The sequence below is a fragment of the Mus pahari genome, chromosome 8, assembly GCF_900095145.1.
Source record: "Mus pahari chromosome 8, PAHARI_EIJ_v1.1, whole genome shotgun sequence".
Taxonomy (NCBI): Eukaryota; Metazoa; Chordata; class Mammalia; order Rodentia; family Muridae; genus Mus; species Mus pahari.
The window spans coordinates 74,293,015-74,301,912 of NC_034597.1; the positions used below are offsets into that span (position 1 = coordinate 74,293,015).

At 34.2% G+C, this 8,898-nt stretch overlaps 1 long non-coding RNA gene across 1 annotated transcript in view; it reads right to left on the minus strand.

The window, feature by feature from the left end:
• Window positions 1-222: 222 nt before the first annotated feature.
• Window positions 223-8,898, minus strand: part of LOC115064551 — a 17,289-nt gene continuing 8,613 nt past the window's right edge. The window contains exons 3-4 of the long non-coding RNA XR_003844379.1: window positions 5,622-5,724; window positions 223-303 (exon numbers count right to left, since the gene is read on the minus strand). This is a non-coding gene — a long non-coding RNA (uncharacterized LOC115064551). The remainder of the gene's footprint in view (window positions 304-5,621; window positions 5,725-8,898) is intronic.

Sequence of the window (8,898 nt, forward strand, 5' to 3'; positions counted from 1 at the left end):
GCTCATTCTATAAATATTTAAATCCACCAAAGAGATCCATTTTCTCCAGGAAAGCTCTAGCTCCTAAAGCTGGGGAACCAACCATTCAGACACATAATAAGCACATACAGGGGCACTTCACGTTCAAACGCAGTAGGAATATTTCTTCCTCAAGCTCTTAGGCCAGAAGTGACTAAAAGTCATGTGGCCTCACTTCAGCATACACTGTGTACACATACCTTTGTTCACAGACAGTCACCTCATAGCAGTGCTTCGTTCTAGATGAGTCAACATTTTCTAAGTAGTATCTTTCAATGCCTGTCACTGTAAAAAAAAAAAAAAAAAAGTCAAGAAGCGGTTCTTAATTACAGGCTTTTGTGTGTATTTCCAGATAATTAATGTTCTGAACATTATTATTTAACTAATTATTTCTGAAAATAGCAGTTTTCAACATATAGCATAATGCTGTACTTTCTCAGAGACACAGAAGACTAGAAAGTCAGTTGAATAAATAGAGTTTATTGAATAGTTTTGAGAATAATCTCTTTGAAAAGAACAAAATTGGGACACAGAGGGAAAAAAAAAAGACAATTTTATGCAGGACGTTTTGATCCATTAATATTCAAGTTCGTGATCCTACTATTCTTAGACACCATGACCTTTTTATTTCCTATTCATCACATGCATTGTATTGAATATAATGTATTATGACTTAATTCAAATTCATTAAACTACACAATTAGCTCCGTAATTTAATGTGTTTTCCTTCTTACCAGTTTTTCCAAAGGATTCTGAGCTTTGCATATTAAAATTAAAGTAAATGTCCTTGAGGAAGGTTCACTAACTCCACCTTAGTAAACATTACAAAAACAATAATTTCTTCATCAGTATGAGGAGCCAGCTCCAAAAAGCCTGAAGAATATGAATTACATCTTGTCTGGGAGAAGTGGAAAAGGTTAAAATTCATCATTTTAACTGATAGGCTTTCTACAGAAAAATAAGCAAGGCAAAGAATACAAATGCTATTGTAATTTTTAAGGTTCCTAAGTATATTTTCTAAGGGAAAATATGGCTTAGTTATTGGTATTGTAACCAAGGTTTTTATGATAATTATTGATTTGGTGTTTAATTGCCCTTAATGAGATATATTTCTGAATTTAACTACATATTGAATTAAGTAGTTATGTAACTTTACTTCTTTTAAACACAGTGTAACCTGGGAATGGTACTGTTAACTCCTTCATGATGAGTATACTGTATTTCATGCCTATATTAGTCTTGAGTCTTCCCTTCTTGAGTTCTCCAAAATAAAATTTTAATCTAAAGAATACAAAATTAGATTAAAGGAATAAAATTTTATTATTTCCCGTTTTATTTTTCTTCCTTGAAAGTTAACAAAGTAGAATAAAGTATGAAGCTATCAACACCGCCCTAATTTCACTGTAAAAAAGGGAGAGAATTTAGGAGTCATGAAGTTTGCCTTTGAAGTTGCTAGGTCTGGCCTTGTCACTGAAGGAACAGTGCTGATTGAATTCACAGATGAATACTGAGGAAACGAATCAAACTCTTGTCCATACTTACAAGGCTTAATGTTCAAAAATTGTCTCCATCTATTCACTATAATGAACAACTAATTGGATGTTTTCATAAAAAGACCTCACTGAATATGAAAATACCATAAAAGACAAGTTTGATATATTTGCTATTGAAGTGATAAATGCAAAAATGTCTAGAGATGCAACAATTCTACCTTTAAAATTTTTTTGTTAAATAGAATTAAAATAGCCTCAGTTGCCAATGCAAGTTAAGTCCTTACAGCTATTACTGCAAATTATTTTCTTTAGTACATTTTTTTGGAAAAGATGAAACTAAAATAAAATTTTAAAAACTCATTTGGAATTAAAAAATGTTTATAGATGGTTTTATGGATTAGTAATGAGTTGTTATAGGTTCTCTTCCAATTTTAAAATTCAACTTCACTGAGTAATTGGCTAGGTTTCCAGTACCAGGAGGTCTCCCTGTTCTTGCGTAGATCTTAAGTCTAATGTGAGTTGTTACCCACTGATAAAAATAGTATTTACCTATCATCAAAGAAATTTTTCATTGCAACATATGAAAACCACTATAAAACAAACAAACAAACAAACAAACAAAACACCACAAACAAACAAAATGCAGAGTTATGGAGCTTAGTCCTAAAGAATATATCTGTCTTAGTCAGGGTTTCTATTCTTGCACAAACATCATTACCAAGAAGCAAGTTGGGGAGGAAAGGGTTTATTCGGCTTACATTTCCATACTGATATTGATCATGAAAGGATGCAAGACTGGAACTCAAGCAGGTCAGAAAGCAGGAGATGATGCAGAAGCCATGGAGGGATGTTCTTTACTGGCTTGCCTCCACTGGCTTGCTCAGTCCACTCTCTTATAGAACCAAGACTACCAGCCCAGAGATGGCACCACCCACAAGGGGACCTCCCCCCTTGATCACTAATTGAGAAAGTGCCTTACAGCTGGATCTCCTGGAGGCATTTCCCCAACTGAAGCTCCTTTCTCTGTGATAACTCCAGCTGTGTCAAGTTGACACAAAACTAGCCAGTACAATATCTAAAAACAAAAGCGAAAACAAAACAAACAAACAAACAAACAAAAACCACTCTGGCATCTTTAAGAACCAGTTGGCCAGGAAGTTTCCTCTAAGCTTGTGTTTCTAAGTAATATCAGAAGTTATACTCCTAATATTTCGCCAACAAAACCACCCAAATATGAGCTAAGCAAGGATGGCACCAATGAATATGCCAAATCGTAAGAAAAACACCCTTGAGGCCTCAGCCCAACACAAATAACTTTAGACAATGGAGGAAAAGCAGGACAAACATACCAATTAATTGTCTAGCACCAACATATGGACTGAACAAGCTAAATTTAGGAATACATATGTGTTTGTGTATATGTGAATTTATATGCATTCATAATAATAAGTAGTGAAAAAAAGGTCATGCCATGAATTTGAAGGAGAGTGGAAGTTTTAATGGAAGTGATGGGAGAGAATATTATTAGATAATAATTCTATTATAATTTTATTAATTATCCTAATTATATTAATCCTTTTTTAATCTCAAAAAACTTTTAGAAGACATTTTGGTATGATTATAGACAGCACGTTTTAGCTGAATGGAGTCTACAGATGATAAAATGATGACCAAATTATTTTTTAAAATATTCCCTTTTGTCAGAGTTTAATATATTTTTGTTTATACAATCAAGTATTTTTAAAGTTTTTTTTTATTACTTCTAGGTTCTTTCATTTCCCTCATCTGAATAGTGCACACTGCAATGAAGTCACTCACAGACATGATGACATCCATTTTCAGGCCAATTAGTTTTATTATGTTCACAGACCATAACCCTAACCTAAGGTACATTGTACTAAAAATAAGCATCTTCCATTATAAGGCAGCCAGGACTTGAATATATGTGAATCTTTCATCATGACTAAAGAGAATCTCCATTCCTGCATGTGTTTAGATCTAGGTAACTGCAGTATCAAAGCACATTTTACATAAATGCAGCACATAATTCTAAAATAAACTTTATTGGTATGTGGCATTATTTTTTCTCAGATTATGTTCTTTTAGAAGGATTAGTGCACTGGTATCAAAATCAGTCTGAATCCTTTTAACATTTGTCATTTGTGTAAATACTTTTACTCAGAGAAATGAGCAGCCGGTTTTTTTGTTTGTTTGTTTGTTTTTTTGTTGTTGTTGGTTTTTTTTGTTTTTTGTTTTTTTTTCAAGACAGGGTTTCTCTGGGTAGTCCTGGCTGTCCTGGAACTCACTCTGTAGACCAGGCTGGCCTCGAACTCAGAAATCCGCCTGCCTCTGCCTCCCAAGTGCTGGGATTAAAGGCATGCACCACCACGCCTGGCGAGCAGCCGTTTTTACTACAGGTATATTATCTTAATCCAGAGTTCTTCAAAAGTGTTTTTAACTTACATTTTATTCTCAATGAATCCAAAATTGAAATTATTGTTTAAACTTCTAGGTCAATCCCTTTATAGCATTGAATTTGATGGACGTTCTCCAGTTCCAGCCATGGTGTGAGTTAGGTTTATAATTCCCAATGCTGTGGAACCTTTAGAATTGCACATATACCTTTCACCATTAGTGACTGCACATATAAAAACACCTTATAAATCATTACAATTAACAACTGTCAAACTGTCCATCCAAAGCAACTGGCTTGACATACCATCTGTTATTTTTCCTTCAAAACCCTCTAGTCTGTTTATCTAAGGCAGCCATTAACATTTAAAATGATGTTCCTTTTTAAGATGTGTGATGGGCTGATGCAGTAAAGCTTTTGTTTTAATTATCAACAATTTCTATTCTGCAATATAATTTTTGTGGTATTCAGGGCCCTTTACAAATCAAAAGGAATTCAACTAAAACAGTAATTAATGTCAAATGACTAGTAACAAAAGGCCCCATTTAATTAAAAAGTTCTAATCTTTGATTACACCTCATCATATATTGTACTGATTGCAAACTCTTGTCTGAAAAACTGGAATAATACTGGGGACATTGTCTATTATCTCTCTAAAATGATACCTGAATATTACATGAAGTAGCTGTGATGTACTGAGAAGCTGAACAATCATCCTGTCATATTTTTATTAGTTATTTTTTCATTTGACATTAAATTTAAAGACATCAGATGTATAAAATAAAAAATTCAAATTCACTAAAAATTAACAGTTATGAGTCATTAGAGAGGAAGGAACTTCAATTGAGGAAATGTCTTCATGAGATCCAACTGCAAGGCATTTTCTTAATTAGTGACCAATAGGGGTGGGTCCAGCCCACTGTGCTTTCCCTGGGCTGTTGGTCCTGAGTTCTATAAGAAAGCAGGATGAGAAAGTCACACAGAGCAAGCCAATAAGCATCCTCCTCCTTGGTTTATGCTACAGGTCCTGCCTCCAGGTTCTTGCCCTGCTTGAGTTCCTGTCCCGATTTCCTTCAATGACAGAATGTGATGTGGAAGTATGATCTGAATACATCCTCTCCTCCCAGTTTGATTTTTTGTCATGGTGTTTCTGTCACAATAATAGAAACCCTAACAGAGTAGCACTTTAAAATGGATAATACTCAGATATTACAGTCAATTTTCATCTACAGTTGTCTCTGTGATTCTTAAATATTTCCATGTGTTCTCTTTATTGTTACAAATACCATTTTGCAGAATATTATTTCCCTAACTTTTAGTTGAATATACCTATTTGGTAATAAATACTCATATTTGACATAGCCCATTAATTTCTTCCATGTAAATTTCATGAAAATACTTCTTCAGATGTATAAAAAGGTTTTCAGTTTTTAAATTTAAATATTTAAAATTAAGGCATTACCATTAATATATATTTATATTATATTATAATATATACAAGTAAAGGAGTCAGTTACATGTGACAATATATCTATTGTCATATTAAATCCTTCATATCCATTCTAAAGAACAATGTTCTGGTACAAAATGACATGATGGGTGTCTCACTATGGAGACAAAGTAACATAACTTAATGTTTCGTTGGCAACCCCTTATAATAAATAGGTAATGCTTAGTGTTAGGTATGGTGCATATACCTTTAATCTCAGCTTTCAGGAATAAAAATCAGGCAGATATTTCTGTGTTCAAGAGCAATCTTGTCTATATACTCAGTTCCAATAAGGGCCATATATTCACACACTGTCAAAGAAAGAGTAAGCTGAGAATGAACCACATTTTAAAAATATAATATTAATAATTTATATCAATACATTCAAATTATAAGACCTATATAAATTATTAACATTTATTCTGCATCCTAAATAATCAGAAATTAAACAATTGAATAATTTTGTGATGTATAACAACAGAGTAATATCCAAAAATTATTTTAACTTTTTTAAATTAAATATGACTTCTAAAAAATTTCTCCACAAACTACAAAAAAACAAGCATTCATTCATATTTTTCAGTAAGTAGAATGTTTGTTAACTAGCCTAATTTTGATCATGCATCTATTATGCAGTCAGACAAATGTGAATGTTAGCTGTATATGCACTGCGTAACCATCAAAATAATGTGCAAAAATTACCTTGAATGCCGTCAGAGAAACGTGCTGCAGAACACATAGAAATGCCCTGCCCATATTGAAAAGGCATGTCAATTTCTTCTGCCAAAATCATGCAATTGGCAGCAGAACATTGCTACTAATTGGTATGTGTGCTCCTCCAAGAAGTGAGAATTCTAACCTTATATTTGACAGATGTTTGTGTAAAATGTCATGTGATATTTTGAGAGTGTGCCTTTGCTCGTTATAATTTTGTCTCTGTTGTCACACACTAAGAAGGAAACAACCAAAACAAAACCAAATAAAACGGAAGAAAATGATTAGGTATTTACAATTAAACATACATATCAGAAACAAGACAGTTTCAAATACATAAAACACTGGATGTATCAATAAAAACATTAACCCAGAAAACACATTTCTAAAGATTTTAAACACTCTTGTTTTAATGATGACCGGATAATCAAGATCAGCCATTACATGTAAATTGGATCTAAGAGGAAGCTCAGTAGTAGAGTAGTCACCCGATCAATCGTTCCTGCGGCCTGGGTTCAGTCCTCAGTGTGGGGGTGGGGGTGAAGAAACAAATAAATAACATATAAATTACTGTATCTTTTGTGTTTTAACTTCTTTGAGGATATCGTTACATCTTTTATATGTTCACAATATTTCTATTTGTAATGACGTAGCTACAAATGACTAATAAAATAATTGTTTAGAATTTTTGAAAAGTTCCCTATTATCAGATCTCCACAAATGTGGATAGGAAAAAATGATATTTTGTTAGCATTTCTGAGAAGTGAATAAAGGTGGGTTTCTTTTGTGTGTGCATATGAAGCTAGCTAACTTGTCTTTAAAATCAGACAAAAGCCTATGAAATCTTACTTTGAACAGCTCACCTATGTGTTCTCTCAAGATCATGAGAAAAATGTAGGTCCTGTTATGAATGCCTCTGGGCTGACAATGCTCCTCCAAGAGACAAAGACATTCCATAAATATTCCAACACTAGGCATGAGAAGTTCTCTTTCACATTCTTGTTTTGGGTTTTCCAAGAAACTCTCCAAGCATTATCAGCTTTTCTTATCATCTACTATTATCATCTACTGTTCTTGGTTATGCATGGGACAAGCAAGGTAAATGCCTCTTGCTGAAGACACCATGTATTTCAGCAACCATGAAGACCCACAGAACTCTGAGCTGGAACTGAGATGAATACCCCTGTTTTGAGGAGTACTTTTCACAGTACCAGAAGGCAGAGTGCAAGCTTCCAAATGAGAGAAACAACCAACAGCTCTATTCAGTTATGATTCCTACGAACCACACCAATGACCAGCATGAGTGCCACTATAATCCTAAAAGTTCAATGGAGCAGTGACCCACAGCTCAGAAATTGCATTTAAGACCTGCTCAACAGGAAAGAAATCATGCCTGGTATAGAAACCTAGTCAACGATCTAGTGATGTCATGAAATTTAGAAAAGCACTTCCTTCCACATGCTAAGAGGCATGCAAAACCCAACTGACCACCTGCTGATAGGTATCAGTTTGACATATGTGAAGACACCTGTGACAATGAACTTTTTGGACTACCATTCTTTAACAAGAAAAACATCATTTTGCTTTAGTCTGATGATCATAAGTAACTTATGAGGTATTAGACATAACACACCAAGCAAAACACACCCATTTGTTGTATTTACAGAAATAAAGGTGGGAAGTTTAACAAATAACTTCTTGGGTATGTTAAGCCACAACATACTAAATCATAGCTTTTGTTTTATACACACATAAATTAATTAATTCATTTATTTCCCATTACTTGCTTTCCCAACACTGTGTTTAGAGAAGCATTATTCATAGGCTTAGAGCAAGCATGCTATTATTCTACTCAAGGTGATGGTTTATTTACTCTCTATCTAATTGTTGGAAACAAGAAAAAGGAAAAAGCAATCAGTTACTTGTGGAACTCTATAATTTCAGAGATCCAAGAAACTTCAGTGAAATAAAGAATTCCCTTCCCTCTAGCTGGGTTGCCTTGTCTGGCCTCAGTGAGAGAGACAGAGAGAGAGAGAGAGAGAGAGAGAGAGAGAGAGAGAGAGAGAGAGAGAGAGAGAGAAGATGCATCTAGTCCTAGTCCTGCTGCAACTTGATGCACCAGGACAGGTTGGTACACATGGATTGGCCTTCCCTTGTCTGACAGGAGAGGAAGTGACTGAAGCTGGGATGGGTGGCAGTGTAAGGGTGGAACTGGGAGGAGAGTAGGGAGGGGACTGCCCTCAGGCTATAAAGTGAATACAAATAAATTCATGGGGGGAACAAAGTATGCTGAGCAAGCCATGAGGGATTAATCGAGGAAGCAGCAGAGTTCCTTTTCTCTCCATACTGTACGTTTAATTTTCGTTTTTATTGTCTCATTTAACTTTTTCATTAATGATCTGTATAAGCATTATCAGTAACAGATGATATAGATTCAAACTAATGCTGTCTTGAAATGTCTTCCACCAAAAAAGGAGAAAAAAAATAATAAATTTTCAATTTAGCCGTGGAAAAGTTTTTAGGAAGGATAGAAAGCATCCAGAATCTTTTGCAAAATATCAGACAAATGGCATCTAGTGCAGTTGCTAATGAAACCTTTTGAGCTGGAGCCTCCACATTTTACATTGTTCATAGTGTTACCCTCATCAAGGCTTCTATTAGAATGTAGCATTAATCTGTGCTTAGAGCATTCAACCACTTTTTCATTTCAAAGTTTCAAATCCTTCTGAATTAAAAACAAACAAAACAAAACAAAAACCAAAAAAAAAAAA